This window comes from Phyllobates terribilis, unplaced genomic scaffold, assembly GCF_046119375.1.
Source record: "Phyllobates terribilis strain yellow unplaced genomic scaffold, ASM4611937v1 Scaffold_11__3_contigs__length_659146591, whole genome shotgun sequence".
Classification (NCBI taxonomy): domain Eukaryota; kingdom Metazoa; phylum Chordata; class Amphibia; order Anura; family Dendrobatidae; genus Phyllobates; species Phyllobates terribilis.
In genome coordinates this window covers 568,282,808-568,306,934 of record NW_027362771.1, presented here as the reverse complement: position 1 = coordinate 568,306,934, position 24,127 = coordinate 568,282,808, and the positions used below count along the sequence as shown (strand labels likewise).

Here is a 24,127-nt window from a genome sequence, read left to right as displayed (position 1 = left end):
AGTAAGCAAGCTTCTTCAACAGGGCCAGTGGCGCAATGGATAACGCGTCTGACTACGGATCAGAAGATTGTAGGTTCGACTCCTACCTGGCTCGAGAATGTTGCCGTGATCGTATAGTGGTTAGTACTCTGCGTTGTGGCCGCAGCAACCCCGGTTCGAATCCGGGTCACGGCATCTTATGCATTCTGCGCAAAGCTTTAAATGAGCTGCTTTTGGATCTTTTGCAATCAGTAAATAGACAACACACTTCATCTCCTGCATGAATTCTTCTTCTCTTTGCATTCTCTTCTTCTACTTGGTGGATTTCTGCCAAGTAGTCATTTTGCCTCCTCATAAAATTGGAGACAAATAGATACCTCACAAATGACCAGTATATTTAGACAGAAATAAACACTAGTAATGAGCGAGCGTGCTCGGCACTTGTCGATTGAGCATCGAGCATCGGGGTACTCGGGTACGCTAGTTACTCGATCGAGTAACGGGTGGCGCTCGAGACTTTCTCTCTCTCTCTCTTTCTCTCTCATCGAGTACCAAGCACTCGAGCTTTCTAGTGCTCGATCATCACTAATAAACAACAAACTTCCTCTCCTGCATGATTTTTTTCTTCCCATCGACTCTTATCTGCCAAGTAAGCACTTATGGCAATGGCACCCTGTTGCAGGTTTTCCTTTGCTTTAGCAATATGGTGCAGGAGTAAGCAAGCTTCTTCAACAGGGCCAGTGGCGCAATGGATAACGCGTCTGACTACGGATCAGAAGATTGTAGGTTCGACTCCTACCTGGCTCGAGAATGTTGCCGTGATCGTATAGTGGTTAGTACTCTGCGTTGTGGCCGCAGCAACCCCGGTTCGAATCCGGGTCACGGCATCTTATGCATTCTGCGCAAAGCTTTAAATGAGCTGCTTTTGGATCTTTTGCAATCAGTAAATAGACAACACACTTCATCTCCTGCATGAATTCTTCTTCTCTTTGCATTCTCTTCTTCTACTTGGTGGATTTCTGCCAAGTAGTCATTTTGCCTCCTCATAAAATTGGAGACAAATAGATACCTCACAAATGACCAGTATATTTAGACAGAAATAAACACTAGTAATGAGCGAGCGTGCTCGGCACTTGTCGATTGAGCATCGAGCATCGGGGTACTCGGGTACGCTAGTTACTCGATCGAGTAACGGGTGGCGCTCGAGACTTTCTCTCTCTCTCTCTTTCTCTCTCATCGAGTACCAAGCACTCGAGCTTTCTAGTGCTCGATCATCACTAATAAACAACAAACTTCCTCTCCTGCATGATTTTTTTCTTCCCATCGACTCTTATCTGCCAAGTAAGCACTTATGGCAATGGCACCCTGTTGCAGGTTTTCCTTTGCTTTAGCAATATGGTGCAGGAGTAAGCAAGCTTCTTCAACAGGGCCAGTGGCGCAATGGATAACGCGTCTGACTACGGATCAGAAGATTGTAGGTTCGACTCCTACCTGGCTCGAGAATGTTGCCGTGATCGTATAGTGGTTAGTACTCTGCGTTGTGGCCGCAGCAACCCCGGTTCGAATCCGGGTCACGGCATCTTATGCATTCTGCGCCAAGCTTTAAATGAGCTGCTTTTGGATCTTTTGCAATCAGTAAATAGACAACACACTTCATCTCCTGCATGAATTCTTCTTCTCTTTGCATTCTCTTCTTCTACTTGGTGGATTTCTGCCAAGTAGTCATTTTGCCTCCTCATAAAATTGGAGACAAATAGATACCTCACAAATGACCAGTATATTTAGACAGAAATAAACACTAGTAATGAGCGAGCGTGCTCGGCACTTGTCGATTGAGCATCGAGCATCGGGGTACTCGGGTACGCTAGTTACTCGATCGAGTAACGGGTGGCGCTCGAGACTTTCTCTCTCTCTCTCTTTCTCTCTCATCGAGTACCAAGCACTCGAGCTTTCTAGTGCTCGATCATCACTAATAAACAACAAACTTCCTCTCCTGCATGATTTTTTTCTTCCCATCGACTCTTATCTGCCAAGTAAGCACTTATGGCAATGGCACCCTGTTGCAGGTTTTCCTTTGCTTTAGCAATATGGTGCAGGAGTAAGCAAGCTTCTTCAACAGGGCCAGTGGCGCAATGGATAACGCGTCTGACTACGGATCAGAAGATTGTAGGTTCGACTCCTACCTGGCTCGAGAATGTTGCCGTGATCGTATAGTGGTTAGTACTCTGCGTTGTGGCCGCAGCAACCCCGGTTCGAATCCGGGTCACGGCATCTTATGCATTCTGCGCCAAGCTTTAAATGAGCTGCTTTTGGATCTTTTGCAATCAGTAAATAGACAACACACTTCATCTCCTGCATGAATTCTTCTTCTCTTTGCATTCTCTTCTTCTACTTGGTGGATTTCTGCCAAGTAGTCATTTTGCCTCCTCATAAAATTGGAGACAAATAGATACCTCACAAATGACCAGTATATTTAGACAGAAATAAACACTAGTAATGAGCGAGCGTGCTCGGCACTTGTCGATTGAGCATCGAGCATCGGGGTACTCGGGTACGCTAGTTACTCGATCGAGTAACGGGTGGCGCTCGAGACTTTCTCTCTCTCTCTCTTTCTCTCTCATCGAGTACCAAGCACTCGAGCTTTCTAGTGCTCGATCATCACTAATAAACAACAAACTTCCTCTCCTGCATGATTTTTTTCTTCCCATCGACTCTTATCTGCCAAGTAAGCACTTATGGCAATGGCACCCTGTTGCAGGTTTTCCTTTGCTTTAGCAATATGGTGCAGGAGTAAGCAAGCTTCTTCAACAGGGCCAGTGGCGCAATGGATAACGCGTCTGACTACGGATCAGAAGATTGTAGGTTCGACTCCTACCTGGCTCGAGAATGTTGCCGTGATCGTATAGTGGTTAGTACTCTGCGTTGTGGCCGCAGCAACCCCGGTTCGAATCCGGGTCACGGCATCTTATGCATTCTGCGCAAAGCTTTAAATGAGCTGCTTTTGGATCTTTTGCAATCAGTAAATAGACAACACACTTCATCTCCTGCATGAATTCTTCTTCTCTTTGCATTCTCTTCTTCTACTTGGTGGATTTCTGCCAAGTAGTCATTTTGCCTCCTCATAAAATTGGAGACAAATAGATACCTCACAAATGACCAGTATATTTAGACAGAAATAAACACTAGTAATGAGCGAGCGTGCTCGGCACTTGTCGATTGAGCATCGAGCATCGGGGTACTCGGGTACGCTAGTTACTCGATCGAGTAACGGGTGGCGCTCGAGACTTTCTCTCTCTCTCTCTTTCTCTCTCATCGAGTACCAAGCACTCGAGCTTTCTAGTGCTCGATCATCACTAATAAACAACAAACTTCCTCTCCTGCATGATTTTTTTCTTCCCATCGACTCTTATCTGCCAAGTAAGCACTTATGGCAATGGCACCCTGTTGCAGGTTTTCCTTTGCTTTAGCAATATGGTGCAGGAGTAAGCAAGCTTCTTCAACAGGGCCAGTGGCGCAATGGATAACGCGTCTGACTACGGATCAGAAGATTGTAGGTTCGACTCCTACCTGGCTCGAGAATGTTGCCGTGATCGTATAGTGGTTAGTACTCTGCGTTGTGGCCGCAGCAACCCCGGTTCGAATCCGGGTCACGGCATCTTATGCATTCTGCGCAAAGCTTTAAATGAGCTGCTTTTGGATCTTTTGCAATCAGTAAATAGACAACACACTTCATCTCCTGCATGAATTCTTCTTCTCTTTGCATTCTCTTCTTCTACTTGGTGGATTTCTGCCAAGTAGTCATTTTGCCTCCTCATAAAATTGGAGACAAATAGATACCTCACAAATGACCAGTATATTTAGACAGAAATAAACACTAGTAATGAGCGAGCGTGCTCGGCACTTGTCGATTGAGCATCGAGCATCGGGGTACTCGGGTACGCTAGTTACTCGATCGAGTAACGGGTGGCGCTCGAGACTTTCTCTCTCTCTCTCTTTCTCTCTCATCGAGTACCAAGCACTCGAGCTTTCTAGTGCTCGATCATCACTAATAAACAACAAACTTCCTCTCCTGCATGATTTTTTTCTTCCCATCGACTCTTATCTGCCAAGTAAGCACTTATGGCAATGGCACCCTGTTGCAGGTTTTCCTTTGCTTTAGCAATATGGTGCAGGAGTAAGCAAGCTTCTTCAACAGGGCCAGTGGCGCAATGGATAACGCGTCTGACTACGGATCAGAAGATTGTAGGTTCGACTCCTACCTGGCTCGAGAATGTTGCCGTGATCGTATAGTGGTTAGTACTCTGCGTTGTGGCCGCAGCAACCCCGGTTCGAATCCGGGTCACGGCATCTTATGCATTCTGCGCAAAGCTTTAAATGAGCTGCTTTTGGATCTTTTGCAATCAGTAAATAGACAACACACTTCATCTCCTGCATGAATTCTTCTTCTCTTTGCATTCTCTTCTTCTACTTGGTGGATTTCTGCCAAGTAGTCATTTTGCCTCCTCATAAAATTGGAGACAAATAGATACCTCACAAATGACCAGTATATTTAGACAGAAATAAACACTAGTAATGAGCGAGCGTGCTCGGCACTTGTCGATTGAGCATCGAGCATCGGGGTACTCGGGTACGCTAGTTACTCGATCGAGTAACGGGTGGCGCTCGAGACTTTCTCTCTCTCTCTCTTTCTCTCTCATCGAGTACCAAGCACTCGAGCTTTCTAGTGCTCGATCATCACTAATAAACAACAAACTTCCTCTCCTGCATGATTTTTTTCTTCCCATCGACTCTTATCTGCCAAGTAAGCACTTATGGCAATGGCACCCTGTTGCAGGTTTTCCTTTGCTTTAGCAATATGGTGCAGGAGTAAGCAAGCTTCTTCAACAGGGCCAGTGGCGCAATGGATAACGCGTCTGACTACGGATCAGAAGATTGTAGGTTCGACTCCTACCTGGCTCGAGAATGTTGCCGTGATCGTATAGTGGTTAGTACTCTGCGTTGTGGCCGCAGCAACCCCGGTTCGAATCCGGGTCACGGCATCTTATGCATTCTGCGCCAAGCTTTAAATGAGCTGCTTTTGGATCTTTTGCAATCAGTAAATAGACAACACACTTCATCTCCTGCATGAATTCTTCTTCTCTTTGCATTCTCTTCTTCTACTTGGTGGATTTCTGCCAAGTAGTCATTTTGCCTCCTCATAAAATTGGAGACAAATAGATACCTCACAAATGACCAGTATATTTAGACAGAAATAAACACTAGTAATGAGCGAGCGTGCTCGGCACTTGTCGATTGAGCATCGAGCATCGGGGTACTCGGGTACGCTAGTTACTCGATCGAGTAACGGGTGGCGCTCGAGACTTTCTCTCTCTCTCTCTTTCTCTCTCATCGAGTACCAAGCACTCGAGCTTTCTAGTGCTCGATCATCACTAATAAACAACAAACTTCCTCTCCTGCATGATTTTTTTCTTCCCATCGACTCTTATCTGCCAAGTAAGCACTTATGGCAATGGCACCCTGTTGCAGGTTTTCCTTTGCTTTAGCAATATGGTGCAGGAGTAAGCAAGCTTCTTCAACAGGGCCAGTGGCGCAATGGATAACGCGTCTGACTACGGATCAGAAGATTGTAGGTTCGACTCCTACCTGGCTCGAGAATGTTGCCGTGATCGTATAGTGGTTAGTACTCTGCGTTGTGGCCGCAGCAACCCCGGTTCGAATCCGGGTCACGGCATCTTATGCATTCTGCGCCAAGCTTTAAATGAGCTGCTTTTGGATCTTTTGCAATCAGTAAATAGACAACACACTTCATCTCCTGCATGAATTCTTCTTCTCTTTGCATTCTCTTCTTCTACTTGGTGGATTTCTGCCAAGTAGTCATTTTGCCTCCTCATAAAATTGGAGACAAATAGATACCTCACAAATGACCAGTATATTTAGACAGAAATAAACACTAGTAATGAGCGAGCGTGCTCGGCACTTGTCGATTGAGCATCGAGCATCGGGGTACTCGGGTACGCTAGTTACTCGATCGAGTAACGGGTGGCGCTCGAGACTTTCTCTCTCTCTCTCTTTCTCTCTCATCGAGTACCAAGCACTCGAGCTTTCTAGTGCTCGATCATCACTAATAAACAACAAACTTCCTCTCCTGCATGATTTTTTTCTTCCCATCGACTCTTATCTGCCAAGTAAGCACTTATGGCAATGGCACCCTGTTGCAGGTTTTCCTTTGCTTTAGCAATATGGTGCAGGAGTAAGCAAGCTTCTTCAACAGGGCCAGTGGCGCAATGGATAACGCGTCTGACTACGGATCAGAAGATTGTAGGTTCGACTCCTACCTGGCTCGAGAATGTTGCCGTGATCGTATAGTGGTTAGTACTCTGCGTTGTGGCCGCAGCAACCCCGGTTCGAATCCGGGTCACGGCATCTTATGCATTCTGCGCAAAGCTTTAAATGAGCTGCTTTTGGATCTTTTGCAATCAGTAAATAGACAACACACTTCATCTCCTGCATGAATTCTTCTTCTCTTTGCATTCTCTTCTTCTACTTGGTGGATTTCTGCCAAGTAGTCATTTTGCCTCCTCATAAAATTGGAGACAAATAGATACCTCACAAATGACCAGTATATTTAGACAGAAATAAACACTAGTAATGAGCGAGCGTGCTCGGCACTTGTCGATTGAGCATCGAGCATCGGGGTACTCGGGTACGCTAGTTACTCGATCGAGTAACGGGTGGCGCTCGAGACTTTCTCTCTCTCTCTCTTTCTCTCTCATCGAGTACCAAGCACTCGAGCTTTCTAGTGCTCGATCATCACTAATAAACAACAAACTTCCTCTCCTGCATGATTTTTTTCTTCCCATCGACTCTTATCTGCCAAGTAAGCACTTATGGCAATGGCACCCTGTTGCAGGTTTTCCTTTGCTTTAGCAATATGGTGCAGGAGTAAGCAAGCTTCTTCAACAGGGCCAGTGGCGCAATGGATAACGCGTCTGACTACGGATCAGAAGATTGTAGGTTCGACTCCTACCTGGCTCGAGAATGTTGCCGTGATCGTATAGTGGTTAGTACTCTGCGTTGTGGCCGCAGCAACCCCGGTTCGAATCCGGGTCACGGCATCTTATGCATTCTGCGCAAAGCTTTAAATGAGCTGCTTTTGGATCTTTTGCAATCAGTAAATAGACAACACACTTCATCTCCTGCATGAATTCTTCTTCTCTTTGCATTCTCTTCTTCTACTTGGTGGATTTCTGCCAAGTAGTCATTTTGCCTCCTCATAAAATTGGAGACAAATAGATACCTCACAAATGACCAGTATATTTAGACAGAAATAAACACTAGTAATGAGCGAGCGTGCTCGGCACTTGTCGATTGAGCATCGAGCATCGGGGTACTCGGGTACGCTAGTTACTCGATCGAGTAACGGGTGGCGCTCGAGACTTTCTCTCTCTCTCTCTTTCTCTCTCATCGAGTACCAAGCACTCGAGCTTTCTAGTGCTCGATCATCACTAATAAACAACAAACTTCCTCTCCTGCATGATTTTTTTCTTCCCATCGACTCTTATCTGCCAAGTAAGCACTTATGGCAATGGCACCCTGTTGCAGGTTTTCCTTTGCTTTAGCAATATGGTGCAGGAGTAAGCAAGCTTCTTCAACAGGGCCAGTGGCGCAATGGATAACGCGTCTGACTACGGATCAGAAGATTGTAGGTTCGACTCCTACCTGGCTCGAGAATGTTGCCGTGATCGTATAGTGGTTAGTACTCTGCGTTGTGGCCGCAGCAACCCCGGTTCGAATCCGGGTCACGGCATCTTATGCATTCTGCGCCAAGCTTTAAATGAGCTGCTTTTGGATCTTTTGCAATCAGTAAATAGACAACACACTTCATCTCCTGCATGAATTCTTCTTCTCTTTGCATTCTCTTCTTCTACTTGGTGGATTTCTGCCAAGTAGTCATTTTGCCTCCTCATAAAATTGGAGACAAATAGATACCTCACAAATGACCAGTATATTTAGACAGAAATAAACACTAGTAATGAGCGAGCGTGCTCGGCACTTGTCGATTGAGCATCGAGCATCGGGGTACTCGGGTACGCTAGTTACTCGATCGAGTAACGGGTGGCGCTCGAGACTTTCTCTCTCTCTCTCTTTCTCTCTCATCGAGTACCAAGCACTCGAGCTTTCTAGTGCTCGATCATCACTAATAAACAACAAACTTCCTCTCCTGCATGATTTTTTTCTTCCCATCGACTCTTATCTGCCAAGTAAGCACTTATGGCAATGGCACCCTGTTGCAGGTTTTCCTTTGCTTTAGCAATATGGTGCAGGAGTAAGCAAGCTTCTTCAACAGGGCCAGTGGCGCAATGGATAACGCGTCTGACTACGGATCAGAAGATTGTAGGTTCGACTCCTACCTGGCTCGAGAATGTTGCCGTGATCGTATAGTGGTTAGTACTCTGCGTTGTGGCCGCAGCAACCCCGGTTCGAATCCGGGTCACGGCATCTTATGCATTCTGCGCAAAGCTTTAAATGAGCTGCTTTTGGATCTTTTGCAATCAGTAAATAGACAACACACTTCATCTCCTGCATGAATTCTTCTTCTCTTTGCATTCTCTTCTTCTACTTGGTGGATTTCTGCCAAGTAGTCATTTTGCCTCCTCATAAAATTGGAGACAAATAGATACCTCACAAATGACCAGTATATTTAGACAGAAATAAACACTAGTAATGAGCGAGCGTGCTCGGCACTTGTCGATTGAGCATCGAGCATCGGGGTACTCGGGTACGCTAGTTACTCGATCGAGTAACGGGTGGCGCTCGAGACTTTCTCTCTCTCTCTCTTTCTCTCTCATCGAGTACCAAGCACTCGAGCTTTCTAGTGCTCGATCATCACTAATAAACAACAAACTTCCTCTCCTGCATGATTTTTTTCTTCCCATCGACTCTTATCTGCCAAGTAAGCACTTATGGCAATGGCACCCTGTTGCAGGTTTTCCTTTGCTTTAGCAATATGGTGCAGGAGTAAGCAAGCTTCTTCAACAGGGCCAGTGGCGCAATGGATAACGCGTCTGACTACGGATCAGAAGATTGTAGGTTCGACTCCTACCTGGCTCGAGAATGTTGCCGTGATCGTATAGTGGTTAGTACTCTGCGTTGTGGCCGCAGCAACCCCGGTTCGAATCCGGGTCACGGCATCTTATGCATTCTGCGCAAAGCTTTAAATGAGCTGCTTTTGGATCTTTTGCAATCAGTAAATAGACAACACACTTCATCTCCTGCATGAATTCTTCTTCTCTTTGCATTCTCTTCTTCTACTTGGTGGATTTCTGCCAAGTAGTCATTTTGCCTCCTCATAAAATTGGAGACAAATAGATACCTCACAAATGACCAGTATATTTAGACAGAAATAAACACTAGTAATGAGCGAGCGTGCTCGGCACTTGTCGATTGAGCATCGAGCATCGGGGTACTCGGGTACGCTAGTTACTCGATCGAGTAACGGGTGGCGCTCGAGACTTTCTCTCTCTCTCTCTTTCTCTCTCATCGAGTACCAAGCACTCGAGCTTTCTAGTGCTCGATCATCACTAATAAACAACAAACTTCCTCTCCTGCATGATTTTTTTCTTCCCATCGACTCTTATCTGCCAAGTAAGCACTTATGGCAATGGCACCCTGTTGCAGGTTTTCCTTTGCTTTAGCAATATGGTGCAGGAGTAAGCAAGCTTCTTCAACAGGGCCAGTGGCGCAATGGATAACGCGTCTGACTACGGATCAGAAGATTGTAGGTTCGACTCCTACCTGGCTCGAGAATGTTGCCGTGATCGTATAGTGGTTAGTACTCTGCGTTGTGGCCGCAGCAACCCCGGTTCGAATCCGGGTCACGGCATCTTATGCATTCTGCGCAAAGCTTTAAATGAGCTGCTTTTGGATCTTTTGCAATCAGTAAATAGACAACACACTTCATCTCCTGCATGAATTCTTCTTCTCTTTGCATTCTCTTCTTCTACTTGGTGGATTTCTGCCAAGTAGTCATTTTGCCTCCTCATAAAATTGGAGACAAATAGATACCTCACAAATGACCAGTATATTTAGACAGAAATAAACACTAGTAATGAGCGAGCGTGCTCGGCACTTGTCGATTGAGCATCGAGCATCGGGGTACTCGGGTACGCTAGTTACTCGATCGAGTAACGGGTGGCGCTCGAGACTTTCTCTCTCTCATCGAGTACCAAGCACTCGAGCTTTCTAGTGCTCGATCATCACTAATAAACAACAAACTTCCTCTCCTGCATGATTTTTTTCTTCCCATCGACTCTTATCTGCCAAGTAAGCACTTATGGCAATGGCACCCTGTTGCAGGTTTTCCTTTGCTTTAGCAATATGGTGCAGGAGTAAGCAAGCTTCTTCAACAGGGCCAGTGGCGCAATGGATAACGCGTCTGACTACGGATCAGAAGATTGTAGGTTCGACTCCTACCTGGCTCGAGAATGTTGCCGTGATCGTATAGTGGTTAGTACTCTGCGTTGTGGCCGCAGCAACCCCGGTTCGAATCCGGGTCATGGCATCTTATGCATTCTGCGCAAAGCTTTAAATGAGCTGCTTTTGGATCTTTTGCAATCAGTAAATAGACAACACACTTCATCTCCTGCATGAATTCTTCTTCTCTTTGCATTCTCTTCTTCTACTTGGTGGATTTCTGCCAAGTAGTCATTTTGCCTCCTCATAAAATTGGAGACAAATAGATACCTCACAAATGACCAGTATATTTAGACAGAAATAAACACTAGTAATGAGCGAGCGTGCTCGGCACTTGTCGATTGAGCATCGAGCATCGGGGTACTCGGGTACGCTAGTTACTCGATCGAGTAACGGGTGGCGCTCGAGACTTTCTCTCTCTCTCTCTTTCTCTCTCATCGAGTACCAAGCACTCGAGCTTTCTAGTGCTCGATCATCACTAATAAACAACAAACTTCCTCTCCTGCATGATTTTTTTCTTCCCATCGACTCTTATCTGCCAAGTAAGCACTTATGGCAATGGCACCCTGTTGCAGGTTTTCCTTTGCTTTAGCAATATGGTGCAGGAGTAAGCAAGCTTCTTCAACAGGGCCAGTGGCGCAATGGATAACGCGTCTGACTACGGATCAGAAGATTGTAGGTTCGACTCCTACCTGGCTCGAGAATGTTGCCGTGATCGTATAGTGGTTAGTACTCTGCGTTGTGGCCGCAGCAACCCCGGTTCGAATCCGGGTCACGGCATCTTATGCATTCTGCGCAAAGCTTTAAATGAGCTGCTTTTGGATCTTTTGCAATCAGTAAATAGACAACACACTTCATCTCCTGCATGAATTCTTCTTCTCTTTGCATTCTCTTCTTCTACTTGGTGGATTTCTGCCAAGTAGTCATTTTGCCTCCTCATAAAATTGGAGACAAATAGATACCTCACAAATGACCAGTATATTTAGACAGAAATAAACACTAGTAATGAGCGAGCGTGCTCGGCACTTGTCGATTGAGCATCGAGCATCGGGGTACTCGGGTACGCTAGTTACTCGATCGAGTAACGGGTGGCGCTCGAGACTTTCTCTCTCTCTCTCTTTCTCTCTCATCGAGTACCAAGCACTCGAGCTTTCTAGTGCTCGATCATCACTAATAAACAACAAACTTCCTCTCCTGCATGATTTTTTTCTTCCCATCGACTCTTATCTGCCAAGTAAGCACTTATGGCAATGGCACCCTGTTGCAGGTTTTCCTTTGCTTTAGCAATATGGTGCAGGAGTAAGCAAGCTTCTTCAACAGGGCCAGTGGCGCAATGGATAACGCGTCTGACTACGGATCAGAAGATTGTAGGTTCGACTCCTACCTGGCTCGAGAATGTTGCCGTGATCGTATAGTGGTTAGTACTCTGCGTTGTGGCCGCAGCAACCCCGGTTCGAATCCGGGTCACGGCATCTTATGCATTCTGCGCAAAGCTTTAAATGAGCTGCTTTTGGATCTTTTGCAATCAGTAAATAGACAACACACTTCATCTCCTGCATGAATTCTTCTTCTCTTTGCATTCTCTTCTTCTACTTGGTGGATTTCTGCCAAGTAGTCATTTTGCCTCCTCATAAAATTGGAGACAAATAGATACCTCACAAATGACCAGTATATTTAGACAGAAATAAACACTAGTAATGAGCGAGCGTGCTCGGCACTTGTCGATTGAGCATCGAGCATCGGGGTACTCGGGTACGCTAGTTACTCGATCGAGTAACGGGTGGCGCTCGAGACTTTCTCTCTCTCTCTCTTTCTCTCTCATCGAGTACCAAGCACTCGAGCTTTCTAGTGCTCGATCATCACTAATAAACAACAAACTTCCTCTCCTGCATGATTTTTTTCTTCCCATCGACTCTTATCTGCCAAGTAAGCACTTATGGCAATGGCACCCTGTTGCAGGTTTTCCTTTGCTTTAGCAATATGGTGCAGGAGTAAGCAAGCTTCTTCAACAGGGCTAGTGGCGCAATGGATAATGCGTCTGACTACGGATCAGAAGATTGTAGGTTCGACTCCTACCTGGCTCGAGAATGTTGCCGTGATCGTATAGTGGTTAGTACTCTGCGTTGTGGCCGCAGCAACCCCGGTTCGAATCCGGGTCTCGGCATCTTATGCATTCTGCGCAAAGCTTTAAATGAGCTGCTTTTGGATCTTTTGCAATCAGTAAATAGACAACACACTTCATCTCCTGCATGAATTCTTCTTCTCTTTGCATTCTCTTCTTCTACTTGGTGGATTTCTGCCAAGTAGTCATTTTGCCTCCTCATAAAATTGGAGACAAATAGATACCTCACAAATGACCAGTATATTTAGACAGAAATAAACACTAGTAATGAGCGAGCGTGCTCGGCACTTGTCGATTGAGCATCGAGCATCGGGGTACTCGGGTACGCTAGTTACTCGATCGAGTAACGGGTGGCGCTCGAGACTTTCTCTCTCTCTCTCTTTCTCTCTCATCGAGTACCAAGCACTCGAGCTTTCTAGTGCTCGATCATCACTAATAAACAACAAACTTCCTCTCCTGCATGATTTTTTTCTTCCCATCGACTCTTATCTGCCAAGTAAGCACTTATGGCAATGGCACCCTGTTGCAGGTTTTCCTTTGCTTTAGCAATATGGTGCAGGAGTAAGCAAGCTTCTTCAACAGGGCCAGTGGCGCAATGGATAACGCGTCTGACTACGGATCAGAAGATTGTAGGTTCGACTCCTACCTGGCTCGAGAATGTTGCCGTGATCGTATAGTGGTTAGTACTCTGCGTTGTGGCCGCAGCAACCCCGGTTCGAATCCGGGTCACGGCATCTTATGCATTCTGCGCAAAGCTTTAAATGAGCTGCTTTTGGATCTTTTGCAATCAGTAAATAGACAACACACTTCATCTCCTGCATGAATTCTTCTTCTCTTTGCATTCTCTTCTTCTACTTGGTGGATTTCTGCCAAGTAGTCATTTTGCCTCCTCATAAAATTGGAGACAAATAGATACCTCACAAATGACCAGTATATTTAGACAGAAATAAACACTAGTAATGAGCGAGCGTGCTCGGCACTTGTCGATTGAGCATCGAGCATCGGGGTACTCGGGTACGCTAGTTACTCGATCGAGTAACGGGTGGCGCTCGAGACTTTCTCTCTCTCTCTCTTTCTCTCTCATCGAGTACCAAGCACTCGAGCTTTCTAGTGCTCGATCATCACTAATAAACAACAAACTTCCTCTCCTGCATGATTTTTTTCTTCCCATCGACTCTTATCTGCCAAGTAAGCACTTATGGCAATGGCACCCTGTTGCAGGTTTTCCTTTGCTTTAGCAATATGGTGCAGGAGTAAGCAAGCTTCTTCAACAGGGCCAGTGGCGCAATGGATAACGCGTCTGACTACGGATCAGAAGATTGTAGGTTCGACTCCTACCTGGCTCGAGAATGTTGCCGTGATCGTATAGTGGTTAGTACTCTGCGTTGTGGCCGCAGCAACCCCGGTTCGAATCCGGGTCACGGCATCTTATGCATTCTGCGCAAAGCTTTAAATGAGCTGCTTTTGGATCTTTTGCAATCAGTAAATAGACAACACACTTCATCTCCTGCATGAATTCTTCTTCTCTTTGCATTCTCTTCTTCTACTTGGTGGATTTCTGCCAAGTAGTCATTTTGCCTCCTCATAAAATTGGAGACAAATAGATACCTCACAAATGACCAGTATATTTAGACAGAAATAAACACTAGTAATGAGCGAGCGTGCTCGGCACTTGTCGATTGAGCATCGAGCATCGGGGTACTCGGGTACGCTAGTTACTCGATCGAGTAACGGGTGGCGCTCGAGACTTTCTCTCTCTCTCTCTCTTTCTCTCTCATCGAGTACCAAGCACTCGAGCTTTCTAGTGCTCGATCATCACTAATAAACAACAAACTTCCTCTCCTGCATGATTTTTTTCTTCCCATCGACTCTTATCTGCCAAGTAAGCACTTATGGCAATGGCACCCTGTTGCAGGTTTTCCTTTGCTTTAGCAATATGGTGCAGGAGTAAGCAAGCTTCTTCAACAGGGCCAGTGGCGCAATGGATAACGCGTCTGACTACGGATCAGAAGATTGTAGGTTCGACTCCTACCTGGCTCGAGAATGTTGCCGTGATCGTATAGTGGTTAGTACTCTGCGTTGTGGCCGCAGCAACTCCGGGTCACGGCATCTTATGCATTCTGCGCAAAGCTTTAAATGAGCTGCTTTTGGATCTTTTGCAATCAGTAAATAGACAACACACTTCATCTCCTGCATGAATTCTTCTTCTCTTTGCATTCTCTTCTTCTACTTGGTGGATTTCTGCCAAGTAGTCATTTTGCCTCCTCATAAAATTGGAGACAAATAGATACCTCACAAATGACCAGTATATTTAGACAGAAATAAACACTAGTAATGAGCGAGCGTGCTCGGCACTTGTCGATTGAGCATCGAGCATCGGGGTACTCGGGTACGCTAGTTACTCGATCGAGTAACGGGTGGCGCTCGAGACTTTCTCTCTCTCTCTCTTTCTCTCTCATCGAGTACCAAGCACTCGAGCTTTCTAGTGCTCGATCATCACTAATAAACAACAAACTTCCTCTCCTGCATGATTTTTTTCTTCCCATCGACTCTTATCTGCCAAGTAAGCACTTATGGCAATGGCACCCTGTTGCAGGTTTTCCTTTGCTTTAGCAATATGGTGCAGGAGTAAGCAAGCTTCTTCAACAGGGCCAGTGGCGCAATGGATAACGCGTCTGACTACGGATCAGAAGATTGTAGGTTCGACTCCTACCTGGCTCGAGAATGTTGCCGTGATCGTATAGTGGTTAGTACTCTGCGTTGTGGCCGCAGCAACCCCGGTTCGAATCTGGGTCACGGCATCTTATGCATTCTGCGCAAAGCTTTAAATGAGCTGCTTTTGGATCTTTTGCAATCAGTAAATAGACAACACACTTCATCTCCTGCATGAATTCTTCTTCTCTTTGCATTCTCTTCTTCTACTTGGTGGATTTCTGCCAAGTAGTCATTTTGCCTCCTCATAAAATTGGAGACAAATAGATACCTCACAAATGACCAGTATATTTAGACAGAAATAAACACTAGTAATGAGCGAGCGTGCTCGGCACTTGTCGATTGAGCATCGAGCATCGGGGTACTCGGGTACGCTAGTTACTCGATCGAGTAACGGGTGGCGCTCGAGACTTTCTCTCTCTCTCTCTTTCTCTCTCATCGAGTACCAAGCACTCGAGCTTTCTAGTGCTCGATCATCACTAATAAACAACAAACTTCCTCTCCTGCATGATTTTTTTCTTCCCATCGACTCTTATCTGCCAAGTAAGCACTTATGGCAATGGCACCCTGTTGCAGGTTTTCCTTTGCTTTAGCAATATGGTGCAGGAGTAAGCAAGCTTCTTCAACAGGGCTAGGGGCGCAATGGATAATGCGTCTGACTACGGATCAGAAGATTGTAGGTTCGACTCCTACCTGGCTCGAGAATGTTGCCGTGATCGTATAGTGGTTAGTACTCTGCGTTGTGGCCGCAGCAACCCCGGTTCGAATCCGGGTCTCGGCATCTTATGCATTCTGCGCAAAGCTTTAAATGAGCTGCTTTTGGATCTTTTGCAATCAGTAAATAGACAACACACTTCATCTCCTGCATGAATTCTTCTTCTCTTTGCATTCTCTTCTTCTACTTGGTGGATTTCTGCCAAGTAGTCATTTTGCCTCCTCATAAAATTGGAGACAAATAGATACCTCACAAATGACCAGTATATTTAGACAGAAATAAACACTAGTAATGAGCGAGCGTGCTCGGCACTTGTCGATTGAGCATCGAGCATCGGGGTACTCGGGTACGCTAGTTACTCGATCGAGTAACGGGTGGCGCTCGAGACTTTCTCTCTCTCTCTCTTTCTCTCTCATCGAGTACCAAGCACTCGAGCTTTCTAGTGCTCGATCATCACTAATAAACAACAAACTTCCTCTCCTGCATGATTTTTTTCTTCCCATCGACTCTTATCTGCCAAGTAAGCACTTATGGCAATGGCACCCTGTTGCAGGTTTTCCTTTGCTTTAGCAATATGGTGCAGGAGTAAGCAAGCTTCTTCAACAGGGCCAGTGGCGCAATGGATAACGCGTCTGACTACGGATCAGAAGATTGTAGGTTCGACTCCTACCTGGCTCGAGAATGTTGCCGTGATCGTATAGTGGTTAGCACTCTGCGTTGTGGCCGCAGCAACCCCGGTTCGAATCCGGGTCACGGCATCTTATGCATTCTGCGCAAAGCTTTAAATGAGCTGCTTTTGGATCTTTTGCAATCAGTAAATAGACAACACACTTCATCTCCTGCATGAATTCTTCTTCTCTTTGCATTCTCTTCTTCTACTTGGTGGATTTCTGCCAAGTAGTCATTTTGCCTCCTCATAAAATTGGAGACAAATAGATACCTCACAAATGACCAGTATATTTAGACAGAAATAAACACTAGTAATGAGCGAGCGTGCTCGGCACTTGTCGATTGAGCATCGAGCATCGGGGTACTCGGGTACGCTAGTTACTCGATCGAGTAACGGGTGGCGCTCGAGACTTTCTCTCTCTCTCTCTTTCTCTCTCATCGAGTACCAAGCACTCGAGCTTTCTAGTGCTCGATCATCACTAATAAACAACAAACTTCCTCTCCTGCATGATTTTTTTCTTCCCATCGACTCTTATCTGCCAAGTAAGCACTTATGGCAATGGCACCCTGTTGCAGGTTTTCCTTTGCTTTAGCAATATGGTGCAGGAGTAAGCAAGCTTCTTCAACAGGGCCAGTGGCGCAATGGATAACGCGTCTGACTACGGATCAGAAGATTGTAGGTTCGACTCCTACCTGGCTCGAGAATGTTGCCGTGATCGTATAGTGGTTAGTACTCTGCGTTGTGGCCGCAGCAACCCCGGTTCGAATCCGGGTCACGGCATCTTATGCATTCTGCGCAAAGCTTTAAATGAGCTGCTTTTGGATCTTTTGCAATCAGTAAATAGACAACACACTTCATCTCCTGCATGAATTCTTCTTCTCTTTGCATTCTCTTCTTCTACTTGGTGGATTTCTGCCAAGTAGTCATTTTGCCTCCTCATAAAATTGGAGACAAATAGATACCTCACAAATGACCAGTATATTTAGACAGAAATAAACACTAGTAATGAGCGAGCGTGCTCGGCACTTGTCGATTGAGCATCGAGCATCGGGGTACTCGGGTACGCTAGTTACTCGATCGAGTAACGGGTGGCGCTCGAGACTTTCTCTCTCTCTCTCTTTCTCTCTCATCGAGTACCAAGCACTCGAGCTTTCTAGTGCTCGATCATCACTAATAAACAACAAACTTCCTCTCCTGCATGATTTTTTTCTTCCCATCGACTCTTATCTGCCAAGTAAGCACTTATGGCAATGGCACCCTGTTGCAGGTTTTCCTTTGCTTTAGCAATATGGTGCAGGAGTAAGCAAGCTTCTTCAACAGGGCTAGTGGCGCAATGGATAATGCGTCTGACTACGGATCAGAAGATTGTAGGTTCGACTCCTACCTGGCTCGAGAATGTTGCCGTGATCGTATAGTGGTTAGTACTCTGCGTTGTGGCCGCAGCAACCCCGGTTCGAATCCGGGTCTCGGCATCTTATGCATTCTGCGCAAAGCTTTAAATGAGCTGCTTTTGGATCTTTTGCAATCAGTAAATAGACAACACACTTCATCTCCTGCATGAATTCTTCTTCTCTTTGCATTCTCTTCTTCTACTTGGTGGATTTCTGCCAAGTAGTCATTTTGCCTCCTCATAAAATTGGAGACAAATAGATACCTCACAAATGACCAGTATATTTAGACAGAAATAAACACTAGTAATGAGCGAGCGTGCTCGGCACTTGTCGATTGAGCATCGAGCATCGGGGTACTCGGGTACGCTAGTTACTCGATCGAGTAACGGGTGGCGCTCGAGACTTTCTCTCTCTCTCTCTTTCTCTCTCATCGAGTACCAAGCACTCGAGCTTTCTAGTGCTCGATCATCACTAATAAACAACAAACTTCCTCTCCTGCATGATTTTTTTCTTCCCATCGACTCTTATCTGCCAAGTAAGCACTTATGGCAATGGCACCCTGTTGCAGGTTTTCCTTTGCTTTAGCAATATGGTGCAGGAGTAAGCAAGCTTCTTCAACAGGGCCAGTGGCGCAATGGATAACGCGTCTGACTACGGATCAGAAGATTGTAGGTTCGACTCCTACCTGGCTCGAGAATGTTGCCGTGATCGTATAGTGGTTAGTACTCTGCGTTGTGGCCGCAGCAACCCCGGTTCGAATCCGGGTCACGGCATCTTATGCATTCTGCGCAAAGCTTTAAATGAGCTGCTTTTGGATCTTTTGCAATCAGTAAATAGACAACACACTTCATCTCCTGCATGAATTCTTCTTCTCTTTGCATTCTCTTCTTCTACTTGGTGGATTTCTGCCAAGTAGTCATTTTGCCTCCTCATAAAATTGGAGACAAATAGATACCTCACAAATGACCAGTATATTTAGACAGAAATAAACACTAGTAATGAGCGAGCGTGCTCGGCACTTGTCGATTGAGCATCGAGCATCGGGGTACTCGGGTACGCTAGTTACTCGATCGAGTAACGGGTGGCGCTCGAGACTTTCTCTCTCTCTCTCTTTCTCTCTCATCGAGTACCAAGCACTCGAGCTTTCTAGTGCTCGATCATCACTAATAAACAACAAACTTCCTCTCCTGCATGATTTTTTTCTTCCCATCGACTCTTATCTGCCAAGTAAGCACTTATGGCAATGGCACCCTGTTGCAGGTTTTCCTTTGCTTTAGCAATATGGTGCAGGAGTAAGCAAGCTTCTTCAACAGGGCCAGTGGCGCAATGGATAACGCGTCTGACTACGGATCAGAAGATTGTAGGTTCGACTCCTACCTGGCTCGAGAATGTTGCCGTGATCGTATAGTGGTTAGTACTCTGCGTTGTGGCCGCAGCAACCCCGGTTCGAATCCGGGTCACGGCATCTTATGCATTCTGCGCAAAGCTTTAAATGAGCTGCTTTTGGATCTTTTGCAATCAGTAAATAGACAACACACTTCATCTCCTGCATGAATTCTTCTTCTCTTTGCATTCTCTTCTTCTACTTGGTGGATTTCTGCCAAGTAGTCATTTTGCCTCCTCATAAAATTGGAGACAAATAGATACCTCACAAATGACCAGTATATTTAGACAGAAATAAACACTAGTAATGAGCGAGCGTGCTCGGCACTTGTCGATTGAGCATCGAGCATCGGGGTACTCGGGTACGCTAGTTACTCGATCGAGTAACGGGTGGCGCTCGAGACTTTCTCTCTCTCTCTTTCTCTCTCATCGAGTACCAAGCACTCGAGCTTTCTAGTGCTCGATCATCACTAATAAACAACAAACTTCCTCTCCTGCATGATTTTTTTCTTCCCATCGACTCTTATCTGCCAAGTAAGCACTTATGGCAATGGCACCCTGTTGCAGGTTTTCCTTTGCTTTAGCAATATGGTGCAGGAGTAAGCAAGCTTCTTCAACAGGGCCAGTGGCGCAATGGATAACGCGTCTGACTACGGATCAGAAGATTGTAGGTTCGACTCCTACCTGGCTCGAGAATGTTGCCGTGATCGTATAGTGGTTAGTACTCTGCGTTGTGGCCGCAGCAACCCCGGTTCGAATCCGGGTCACGGCATCTTATGCATTCTGCGCAAAGCTTTAAATGAGCTGCTTTTGGATCTTTTGCAATCAGTAAATAGACAACACACTTCATCTCCTGCATGAATTCTTCTTCTCTTTGCATTCTCTTCTTCTACTTGGTGGATTTCTGCCAAGTAGTCATTTTGCCTCCTCATAAAATTGGAGACAAATAGATACCTCACAAATGACCAGTATATTTAGACAGAAATAAACACTAGTAATGAGCGAGCGTGCTCGGCACTTGTCGATTGAGCATCGAGCATCGGGGTACTCGGGTACGCTAGTTACTCGATCGAGTAACGGGTGGCGCTCGAGACTTTCTCTCTCTCTCTCTTTCTCTCTCATCGAGTACCAAGCACTCGAGCTTTCTAGTGCTCGATCATCACTAATAAACAACAAACTTCCTCTCCTGCATGATTTTTTTCTTCCCATCGACTCTTATCTGCCAAGTAAGCACTTATGGCAATGGCACCCTGTTGCAGGTTTTCCTTTGCTTTAGCAATATGGTGCAGGAGTAAGCAAGCTTCTTCAACAGGGCCAGTGGCGCAATGGATAACGCGTCTGACTACGGATCAGAAGATTGTAGGTTCGACTCCTACCTGGCTCGAGAATGTTGCCGTGATCGTATAGTGGTTAGTACTCTGCGTTGTGGCCGCAGCAACCCCGGTTCGAATCCGGGTCACGGCATCTTATGCATTCTGCGCAAAGCTTTAAATGAGCTGCTTTTGGATCTTTTGCAATCAGTAAATAGACAACACACTTCATCTCCTGCATGAATTCTTCTTCTCTTTGCATTCTCTTCTTCTACTTGGTGGATTTCTGCCAAGTAGTCATTTTGCCTCCTCATAAAATTGGAGACAAATAGATACCTCACAAATGACCAGTATATTTAGACAGAAATAAACACTAGTAATGAGCGAGCGTGCTCGGCACTTGTCGATTGAGCATCGAGCATCGGGGTACTCGGGTACGCTAGTTACTCGATCGAGTAACGGGTGGCGCTCGAGACTTTCTCTCTCTCTCTCTTTCTCTCTCATCGAGTACCAAGCACTCGAGCTTTCTAGTGCTCGATCATCACTAATAAACAACAAACTTCCTCTCCTGCATGATTTTTTTCTTCCCATCGACTCTTATCTGCCAAGTAAGCACTTATGGCAATGGCACCCTGTTGCAGGTTTTCCTTTGCTTTAGCAATATGGTGCAGGAGTAAGCAAGCTTCTTCAACAGGGCCAGTGGCGCAATGGATAACGCGTCTGACTACGGATCAGAAGATTGTAGGTTCGACTCCTACCTGGCTCGAGAATGTTGCCGTGATCGTATAGTGGTTAGTACTCTGCGTTGTGGCCGCAGCAACCCCGGTTCGAATCCGGGTCACGGCATCTTATGCATTCTGCGCAAAGCTTTAAATGAGCTGCTTTTGGATCTTTTGCAATCAGTAAATAGACAACACACTTCATCTCCTGCATGAATTCTTCTTCTCTTTGCATTCTCTTCTTCTACTTGGTGGATTTCTGCCAAGTAGTCATTTTGCCTCCTCATAAAATTGGAGACAAATAGATACCTCACAAATGACCAGTATATTTAGACAGAAATAAACACTAGTAATGAGCGAGCGTGCTCGGCACTTGTCGATTGAGCATCGAGCATCGGGGTACTCGGGTACGCTAGTTACTCGATCGAGTAACGGGTGGCGCTCGAGACTTTCTCTCTCTCTCTCTTTCTCTCTCATCGAGTACCAAGCACTCGAGCTTTCTAGTGCTCGATCATCACTAATAAACAACAAACTTCCTCTCCTGCATGATTTTTTTCTTCCCATCGACTCTTATCTGCCAAGTAAGCACTTATGGCAATGGCACCCTGTTGCAGGTTTTCCTTTGCTTTAGCAATATGGTGCAGGAGTAAGCAAGCTTCTTCAACAGGGCCAGTGGCGCAATGGATAACGCGTCTGACTACGGATCAGAAGATTGTAGGTTCGACTCATACCTGGCTCGAGAATGTTGCCGTGATCGTATAGTGGTTAGTACTCTGCGTTGTGGCCGCAGCAACCCCGGTTCGAATCCGGGTCACGGCATCTTATGCATTCTGCGCAAAGCTTTAAATGAGCTGCTTTTGGATCTTTTGCAATCAGTAAATAGACAACACACTTCATCTCCTGCATGAATTCTTCTTCTCTTTGCATTCTCTTCTTCTACTTGGTGGATTTCTGCCAAGTAGTCATTTTGCCTCCTCATAAAATTGGAGACAAATAGATACCTCACAAATGACCAGTATATTTAGACAGAAATAAACACTAGTAATGAGCGAGCGTGCTCGGCACTTGTCGATTGAGCATCGAGCATCGGGGTACTCGGGTACGCTAGTTACTCGATCGAGTAACGGGTGGCGCTCGAGACTTTCTCTCTCTCTCTTTCTCTCTCATCGAGTACCAAGCACTCGAGCTTTCTAGTGCTCGATCATCACTAATAAACAACAAACTTCCTCTCCTGCATGATTTTTTTCTTCCCATCGACTCTTATCTGCCAAGTAAGCACTTATGGCAATGGCACCCTGTTGCAGGTTTTCCTTTGCTTTAGCAATATGGTGCAGGAGTAAGCAAGCTTCTTCAACAGGGCCAGTGGCGCAATGGATAACGCGTCTGACTACGGATCAGAAGATTGTAGGTTCGACTCCTACCTGGCTCGAGAATGTTGCCGTGATCGTATAGTGGTTAGTACTCTGCGTTGTGGCCGCAGCAACCCCGGTTCGAATCCGGGTCACGGCATCTTATGCATTCTGCGCAAAGCTTTAAATGAGCTGCTTTTGGATCTTTTGCAATCAGTAAATAGACAACACACTTCATCTCCTGCATGAATTCTTCTTCTCTTTGCATTCTCTTCTTCTACTTGGTGGATTTCTGCCAAGTAGTCATTTTGCCTCCTCATAAAATTGGAGACAAATAGATACCTCACAAATGACCAGTATATTTAGACAGAAATAAACACTAGTAATGAGCGAGCGTGCTCGGCACTTGTCGATTGAGCATCGAGCATCGGGGTACTCGGGTACGCTAGTTACTCGATCGAGTAACGGGTGGCGCTCGAGACTTTCTCTCTCTCTCTCTTTCTCTCTCATCGAGTACCAAGCACTCGAGCTTTCTAGTGCTCGATCATCACTAATAAACAACAAACTTCCTCTCCTGCATGATTTTTTTCTTCCCATCGACTCTTATCTGCCAAGTAAGCACTTATGGCAATGGCACCCTGTTGCAGGTTTTCCTTTGCTTTAGCAATATGGTGCAGGAGTAAGCAAGCTTCTTCAACAGGGCCAGTGGCGCAATGGATAACGCGTCTGACTACGGATCAGAAGATTGTAGGTTCGACTCCTACCTGGCTCGAGAATGTTGCCGTGATCGTATAGTGGTTAGTACTCTGCGTTGTGGCCGCAGCAACCCCGGTTCGAATCCGGGTCACGGCATCTTATGCATTCTGCGCAAAGCTTTAAATGAGCTGCTTTTGGATCTTTTGCAATCAGTAAATAGACAACACACTTCATCTCCTGCATGAATTCTTCTTCTCTTTGCATTCTCTTCTTCTACTTGGTGGATTTCTGCCAAGTAGTCATTTTGCCTCCTCATAAAATTGGAGACAAATAGATACCTCACAAATGACCAGTATATTTAGACAGAAATAAACACTAGTAATGAGCGAGCGTGCTCGGCACTTGTCGATTGAGCATCGAGCATCGGGGTACTCGGGTACGCTAGTTACTCGATCGAGTAACGGGTGGCGCTCGAGACTTTCTCTCTCTCTCTCTTTCTCTCTCATCGAGTACCAAGCACTCGAGCTTTCTAGTGCTCGATCATCACTAATAAACAACAAACTTCCTCTCCTGCATGATTTTTTTCTTCCCATCGACTCTTATCTGCC

At 45.8% G+C, this 24,127-nt stretch overlaps 67 non-coding genes across 67 annotated transcripts; all 67 read left to right on the top strand.

Moving 5' to 3' along the window:
- The first annotated feature begins 21 nt into the window (after nucleotides 1-21).
- On the top strand, nucleotides 22-94 carry TRNAR-ACG (transfer RNA arginine (anticodon ACG)). Its single transcript has one exon. It is a non-coding gene; the product is annotated as a tRNA-Arg (tRNA).
- An 8-nt stretch (nucleotides 95-102) lies between these two features.
- TRNAH-GUG (transfer RNA histidin (anticodon GUG)) lies at nucleotides 103-174 on the top strand. The gene has a single exon. It is a non-coding gene; the product is annotated as a tRNA-His (tRNA).
- Nucleotides 175-713: 539 nt separating this feature from the next.
- TRNAR-ACG (transfer RNA arginine (anticodon ACG)) lies at nucleotides 714-786 on the top strand. Its single transcript has one exon. It is a non-coding gene; the product is annotated as a tRNA-Arg (tRNA).
- Nucleotides 787-794: 8 nt separating this feature from the next.
- Nucleotides 795-866, top strand: TRNAH-GUG (transfer RNA histidin (anticodon GUG)). The gene has a single exon. It is a non-coding gene; the product is annotated as a tRNA-His (tRNA).
- A 539-nt stretch (nucleotides 867-1,405) lies between these two features.
- On the top strand, nucleotides 1,406-1,478 carry TRNAR-ACG (transfer RNA arginine (anticodon ACG)). The gene has a single exon. It is a non-coding gene; the product is annotated as a tRNA-Arg (tRNA).
- Nucleotides 1,479-1,486: 8 nt separating this feature from the next.
- TRNAH-GUG (transfer RNA histidin (anticodon GUG)) lies at nucleotides 1,487-1,558 on the top strand. The gene has a single exon. It is a non-coding gene; the product is annotated as a tRNA-His (tRNA).
- Nucleotides 1,559-2,097: 539 nt separating this feature from the next.
- TRNAR-ACG (transfer RNA arginine (anticodon ACG)) lies at nucleotides 2,098-2,170 on the top strand. Its single transcript has one exon. It is a non-coding gene; the product is annotated as a tRNA-Arg (tRNA).
- An 8-nt stretch (nucleotides 2,171-2,178) lies between these two features.
- Nucleotides 2,179-2,250, top strand: TRNAH-GUG (transfer RNA histidin (anticodon GUG)). Its single transcript has one exon. It is a non-coding gene; the product is annotated as a tRNA-His (tRNA).
- Nucleotides 2,251-2,789: 539 nt separating this feature from the next.
- TRNAR-ACG (transfer RNA arginine (anticodon ACG)) lies at nucleotides 2,790-2,862 on the top strand. The gene has a single exon. It is a non-coding gene; the product is annotated as a tRNA-Arg (tRNA).
- Nucleotides 2,863-2,870: 8 nt separating this feature from the next.
- On the top strand, nucleotides 2,871-2,942 carry TRNAH-GUG (transfer RNA histidin (anticodon GUG)). The gene has a single exon. It is a non-coding gene; the product is annotated as a tRNA-His (tRNA).
- Nucleotides 2,943-3,481: 539 nt separating this feature from the next.
- Nucleotides 3,482-3,554, top strand: TRNAR-ACG (transfer RNA arginine (anticodon ACG)). The gene has a single exon. It is a non-coding gene; the product is annotated as a tRNA-Arg (tRNA).
- Nucleotides 3,555-3,562: 8 nt separating this feature from the next.
- On the top strand, nucleotides 3,563-3,634 carry TRNAH-GUG (transfer RNA histidin (anticodon GUG)). The gene has a single exon. It is a non-coding gene; the product is annotated as a tRNA-His (tRNA).
- A 539-nt stretch (nucleotides 3,635-4,173) lies between these two features.
- On the top strand, nucleotides 4,174-4,246 carry TRNAR-ACG (transfer RNA arginine (anticodon ACG)). Its single transcript has one exon. It is a non-coding gene; the product is annotated as a tRNA-Arg (tRNA).
- Nucleotides 4,247-4,254: 8 nt separating this feature from the next.
- Nucleotides 4,255-4,326, top strand: TRNAH-GUG (transfer RNA histidin (anticodon GUG)). The gene has a single exon. It is a non-coding gene; the product is annotated as a tRNA-His (tRNA).
- Nucleotides 4,327-4,865: 539 nt separating this feature from the next.
- Nucleotides 4,866-4,938, top strand: TRNAR-ACG (transfer RNA arginine (anticodon ACG)). The gene has a single exon. It is a non-coding gene; the product is annotated as a tRNA-Arg (tRNA).
- Nucleotides 4,939-4,946: 8 nt separating this feature from the next.
- Nucleotides 4,947-5,018, top strand: TRNAH-GUG (transfer RNA histidin (anticodon GUG)). The gene has a single exon. It is a non-coding gene; the product is annotated as a tRNA-His (tRNA).
- Nucleotides 5,019-5,557: 539 nt separating this feature from the next.
- TRNAR-ACG (transfer RNA arginine (anticodon ACG)) lies at nucleotides 5,558-5,630 on the top strand. Its single transcript has one exon. It is a non-coding gene; the product is annotated as a tRNA-Arg (tRNA).
- An 8-nt stretch (nucleotides 5,631-5,638) lies between these two features.
- Nucleotides 5,639-5,710, top strand: TRNAH-GUG (transfer RNA histidin (anticodon GUG)). Its single transcript has one exon. It is a non-coding gene; the product is annotated as a tRNA-His (tRNA).
- Nucleotides 5,711-6,249: 539 nt separating this feature from the next.
- On the top strand, nucleotides 6,250-6,322 carry TRNAR-ACG (transfer RNA arginine (anticodon ACG)). Its single transcript has one exon. It is a non-coding gene; the product is annotated as a tRNA-Arg (tRNA).
- An 8-nt stretch (nucleotides 6,323-6,330) lies between these two features.
- Nucleotides 6,331-6,402, top strand: TRNAH-GUG (transfer RNA histidin (anticodon GUG)). The gene has a single exon. It is a non-coding gene; the product is annotated as a tRNA-His (tRNA).
- A 539-nt stretch (nucleotides 6,403-6,941) lies between these two features.
- TRNAR-ACG (transfer RNA arginine (anticodon ACG)) lies at nucleotides 6,942-7,014 on the top strand. The gene has a single exon. It is a non-coding gene; the product is annotated as a tRNA-Arg (tRNA).
- An 8-nt stretch (nucleotides 7,015-7,022) lies between these two features.
- TRNAH-GUG (transfer RNA histidin (anticodon GUG)) lies at nucleotides 7,023-7,094 on the top strand. The gene has a single exon. It is a non-coding gene; the product is annotated as a tRNA-His (tRNA).
- Nucleotides 7,095-7,633: 539 nt separating this feature from the next.
- TRNAR-ACG (transfer RNA arginine (anticodon ACG)) lies at nucleotides 7,634-7,706 on the top strand. Its single transcript has one exon. It is a non-coding gene; the product is annotated as a tRNA-Arg (tRNA).
- Nucleotides 7,707-7,714: 8 nt separating this feature from the next.
- Nucleotides 7,715-7,786, top strand: TRNAH-GUG (transfer RNA histidin (anticodon GUG)). The gene has a single exon. It is a non-coding gene; the product is annotated as a tRNA-His (tRNA).
- A 539-nt stretch (nucleotides 7,787-8,325) lies between these two features.
- Nucleotides 8,326-8,398, top strand: TRNAR-ACG (transfer RNA arginine (anticodon ACG)). The gene has a single exon. It is a non-coding gene; the product is annotated as a tRNA-Arg (tRNA).
- An 8-nt stretch (nucleotides 8,399-8,406) lies between these two features.
- Nucleotides 8,407-8,478, top strand: TRNAH-GUG (transfer RNA histidin (anticodon GUG)). Its single transcript has one exon. It is a non-coding gene; the product is annotated as a tRNA-His (tRNA).
- A 539-nt stretch (nucleotides 8,479-9,017) lies between these two features.
- TRNAR-ACG (transfer RNA arginine (anticodon ACG)) lies at nucleotides 9,018-9,090 on the top strand. The gene has a single exon. It is a non-coding gene; the product is annotated as a tRNA-Arg (tRNA).
- Nucleotides 9,091-9,098: 8 nt separating this feature from the next.
- On the top strand, nucleotides 9,099-9,170 carry TRNAH-GUG (transfer RNA histidin (anticodon GUG)). The gene has a single exon. It is a non-coding gene; the product is annotated as a tRNA-His (tRNA).
- A 539-nt stretch (nucleotides 9,171-9,709) lies between these two features.
- On the top strand, nucleotides 9,710-9,782 carry TRNAR-ACG (transfer RNA arginine (anticodon ACG)). Its single transcript has one exon. It is a non-coding gene; the product is annotated as a tRNA-Arg (tRNA).
- Nucleotides 9,783-9,790: 8 nt separating this feature from the next.
- Nucleotides 9,791-9,862, top strand: TRNAH-GUG (transfer RNA histidin (anticodon GUG)). The gene has a single exon. It is a non-coding gene; the product is annotated as a tRNA-His (tRNA).
- Nucleotides 9,863-10,387: 525 nt separating this feature from the next.
- Nucleotides 10,388-10,460, top strand: TRNAR-ACG (transfer RNA arginine (anticodon ACG)). The gene has a single exon. It is a non-coding gene; the product is annotated as a tRNA-Arg (tRNA).
- An 8-nt stretch (nucleotides 10,461-10,468) lies between these two features.
- Nucleotides 10,469-10,540, top strand: TRNAH-GUG (transfer RNA histidin (anticodon GUG)). The gene has a single exon. It is a non-coding gene; the product is annotated as a tRNA-His (tRNA).
- A 539-nt stretch (nucleotides 10,541-11,079) lies between these two features.
- On the top strand, nucleotides 11,080-11,152 carry TRNAR-ACG (transfer RNA arginine (anticodon ACG)). The gene has a single exon. It is a non-coding gene; the product is annotated as a tRNA-Arg (tRNA).
- An 8-nt stretch (nucleotides 11,153-11,160) lies between these two features.
- TRNAH-GUG (transfer RNA histidin (anticodon GUG)) lies at nucleotides 11,161-11,232 on the top strand. The gene has a single exon. It is a non-coding gene; the product is annotated as a tRNA-His (tRNA).
- A 539-nt stretch (nucleotides 11,233-11,771) lies between these two features.
- Nucleotides 11,772-11,844, top strand: TRNAR-ACG (transfer RNA arginine (anticodon ACG)). Its single transcript has one exon. It is a non-coding gene; the product is annotated as a tRNA-Arg (tRNA).
- Nucleotides 11,845-11,852: 8 nt separating this feature from the next.
- TRNAH-GUG (transfer RNA histidin (anticodon GUG)) lies at nucleotides 11,853-11,924 on the top strand. The gene has a single exon. It is a non-coding gene; the product is annotated as a tRNA-His (tRNA).
- Nucleotides 11,925-12,463: 539 nt separating this feature from the next.
- On the top strand, nucleotides 12,464-12,536 carry TRNAR-ACG (transfer RNA arginine (anticodon ACG)). Its single transcript has one exon. It is a non-coding gene; the product is annotated as a tRNA-Arg (tRNA).
- An 8-nt stretch (nucleotides 12,537-12,544) lies between these two features.
- TRNAH-GUG (transfer RNA histidin (anticodon GUG)) lies at nucleotides 12,545-12,616 on the top strand. Its single transcript has one exon. It is a non-coding gene; the product is annotated as a tRNA-His (tRNA).
- A 539-nt stretch (nucleotides 12,617-13,155) lies between these two features.
- Nucleotides 13,156-13,228, top strand: TRNAR-ACG (transfer RNA arginine (anticodon ACG)). The gene has a single exon. It is a non-coding gene; the product is annotated as a tRNA-Arg (tRNA).
- An 8-nt stretch (nucleotides 13,229-13,236) lies between these two features.
- TRNAH-GUG (transfer RNA histidin (anticodon GUG)) lies at nucleotides 13,237-13,308 on the top strand. The gene has a single exon. It is a non-coding gene; the product is annotated as a tRNA-His (tRNA).
- Nucleotides 13,309-13,847: 539 nt separating this feature from the next.
- Nucleotides 13,848-13,920, top strand: TRNAR-ACG (transfer RNA arginine (anticodon ACG)). The gene has a single exon. It is a non-coding gene; the product is annotated as a tRNA-Arg (tRNA).
- An 8-nt stretch (nucleotides 13,921-13,928) lies between these two features.
- Nucleotides 13,929-14,000, top strand: TRNAH-GUG (transfer RNA histidin (anticodon GUG)). The gene has a single exon. It is a non-coding gene; the product is annotated as a tRNA-His (tRNA).
- Nucleotides 14,001-14,541: 541 nt separating this feature from the next.
- Nucleotides 14,542-14,614, top strand: TRNAR-ACG (transfer RNA arginine (anticodon ACG)). The gene has a single exon. It is a non-coding gene; the product is annotated as a tRNA-Arg (tRNA).
- A 608-nt stretch (nucleotides 14,615-15,222) lies between these two features.
- On the top strand, nucleotides 15,223-15,295 carry TRNAR-ACG (transfer RNA arginine (anticodon ACG)). The gene has a single exon. It is a non-coding gene; the product is annotated as a tRNA-Arg (tRNA).
- A 700-nt stretch (nucleotides 15,296-15,995) lies between these two features.
- Nucleotides 15,996-16,067, top strand: TRNAH-GUG (transfer RNA histidin (anticodon GUG)). The gene has a single exon. It is a non-coding gene; the product is annotated as a tRNA-His (tRNA).
- Nucleotides 16,068-16,606: 539 nt separating this feature from the next.
- TRNAR-ACG (transfer RNA arginine (anticodon ACG)) lies at nucleotides 16,607-16,679 on the top strand. The gene has a single exon. It is a non-coding gene; the product is annotated as a tRNA-Arg (tRNA).
- An 8-nt stretch (nucleotides 16,680-16,687) lies between these two features.
- On the top strand, nucleotides 16,688-16,759 carry TRNAH-GUG (transfer RNA histidin (anticodon GUG)). Its single transcript has one exon. It is a non-coding gene; the product is annotated as a tRNA-His (tRNA).
- A 539-nt stretch (nucleotides 16,760-17,298) lies between these two features.
- On the top strand, nucleotides 17,299-17,371 carry TRNAR-ACG (transfer RNA arginine (anticodon ACG)). The gene has a single exon. It is a non-coding gene; the product is annotated as a tRNA-Arg (tRNA).
- Nucleotides 17,372-17,379: 8 nt separating this feature from the next.
- TRNAH-GUG (transfer RNA histidin (anticodon GUG)) lies at nucleotides 17,380-17,451 on the top strand. The gene has a single exon. It is a non-coding gene; the product is annotated as a tRNA-His (tRNA).
- A 539-nt stretch (nucleotides 17,452-17,990) lies between these two features.
- On the top strand, nucleotides 17,991-18,063 carry TRNAR-ACG (transfer RNA arginine (anticodon ACG)). The gene has a single exon. It is a non-coding gene; the product is annotated as a tRNA-Arg (tRNA).
- An 8-nt stretch (nucleotides 18,064-18,071) lies between these two features.
- Nucleotides 18,072-18,143, top strand: TRNAH-GUG (transfer RNA histidin (anticodon GUG)). The gene has a single exon. It is a non-coding gene; the product is annotated as a tRNA-His (tRNA).
- A 539-nt stretch (nucleotides 18,144-18,682) lies between these two features.
- Nucleotides 18,683-18,755, top strand: TRNAR-ACG (transfer RNA arginine (anticodon ACG)). The gene has a single exon. It is a non-coding gene; the product is annotated as a tRNA-Arg (tRNA).
- An 8-nt stretch (nucleotides 18,756-18,763) lies between these two features.
- On the top strand, nucleotides 18,764-18,835 carry TRNAH-GUG (transfer RNA histidin (anticodon GUG)). The gene has a single exon. It is a non-coding gene; the product is annotated as a tRNA-His (tRNA).
- A 539-nt stretch (nucleotides 18,836-19,374) lies between these two features.
- TRNAR-ACG (transfer RNA arginine (anticodon ACG)) lies at nucleotides 19,375-19,447 on the top strand. The gene has a single exon. It is a non-coding gene; the product is annotated as a tRNA-Arg (tRNA).
- An 8-nt stretch (nucleotides 19,448-19,455) lies between these two features.
- On the top strand, nucleotides 19,456-19,527 carry TRNAH-GUG (transfer RNA histidin (anticodon GUG)). The gene has a single exon. It is a non-coding gene; the product is annotated as a tRNA-His (tRNA).
- Nucleotides 19,528-20,064: 537 nt separating this feature from the next.
- TRNAR-ACG (transfer RNA arginine (anticodon ACG)) lies at nucleotides 20,065-20,137 on the top strand. The gene has a single exon. It is a non-coding gene; the product is annotated as a tRNA-Arg (tRNA).
- An 8-nt stretch (nucleotides 20,138-20,145) lies between these two features.
- TRNAH-GUG (transfer RNA histidin (anticodon GUG)) lies at nucleotides 20,146-20,217 on the top strand. The gene has a single exon. It is a non-coding gene; the product is annotated as a tRNA-His (tRNA).
- A 539-nt stretch (nucleotides 20,218-20,756) lies between these two features.
- Nucleotides 20,757-20,829, top strand: TRNAR-ACG (transfer RNA arginine (anticodon ACG)). Its single transcript has one exon. It is a non-coding gene; the product is annotated as a tRNA-Arg (tRNA).
- An 8-nt stretch (nucleotides 20,830-20,837) lies between these two features.
- TRNAH-GUG (transfer RNA histidin (anticodon GUG)) lies at nucleotides 20,838-20,909 on the top strand. Its single transcript has one exon. It is a non-coding gene; the product is annotated as a tRNA-His (tRNA).
- Nucleotides 20,910-21,448: 539 nt separating this feature from the next.
- On the top strand, nucleotides 21,449-21,521 carry TRNAR-ACG (transfer RNA arginine (anticodon ACG)). The gene has a single exon. It is a non-coding gene; the product is annotated as a tRNA-Arg (tRNA).
- An 8-nt stretch (nucleotides 21,522-21,529) lies between these two features.
- On the top strand, nucleotides 21,530-21,601 carry TRNAH-GUG (transfer RNA histidin (anticodon GUG)). The gene has a single exon. It is a non-coding gene; the product is annotated as a tRNA-His (tRNA).
- Nucleotides 21,602-22,140: 539 nt separating this feature from the next.
- Nucleotides 22,141-22,213, top strand: TRNAR-ACG (transfer RNA arginine (anticodon ACG)). The gene has a single exon. It is a non-coding gene; the product is annotated as a tRNA-Arg (tRNA).
- An 8-nt stretch (nucleotides 22,214-22,221) lies between these two features.
- TRNAH-GUG (transfer RNA histidin (anticodon GUG)) lies at nucleotides 22,222-22,293 on the top strand. The gene has a single exon. It is a non-coding gene; the product is annotated as a tRNA-His (tRNA).
- A 537-nt stretch (nucleotides 22,294-22,830) lies between these two features.
- TRNAR-ACG (transfer RNA arginine (anticodon ACG)) lies at nucleotides 22,831-22,903 on the top strand. The gene has a single exon. It is a non-coding gene; the product is annotated as a tRNA-Arg (tRNA).
- An 8-nt stretch (nucleotides 22,904-22,911) lies between these two features.
- TRNAH-GUG (transfer RNA histidin (anticodon GUG)) lies at nucleotides 22,912-22,983 on the top strand. Its single transcript has one exon. It is a non-coding gene; the product is annotated as a tRNA-His (tRNA).
- A 539-nt stretch (nucleotides 22,984-23,522) lies between these two features.
- TRNAR-ACG (transfer RNA arginine (anticodon ACG)) lies at nucleotides 23,523-23,595 on the top strand. Its single transcript has one exon. It is a non-coding gene; the product is annotated as a tRNA-Arg (tRNA).
- Nucleotides 23,596-23,603: 8 nt separating this feature from the next.
- TRNAH-GUG (transfer RNA histidin (anticodon GUG)) lies at nucleotides 23,604-23,675 on the top strand. The gene has a single exon. It is a non-coding gene; the product is annotated as a tRNA-His (tRNA).
- Nucleotides 23,676-24,127: the final 452 nt, after the last annotated feature.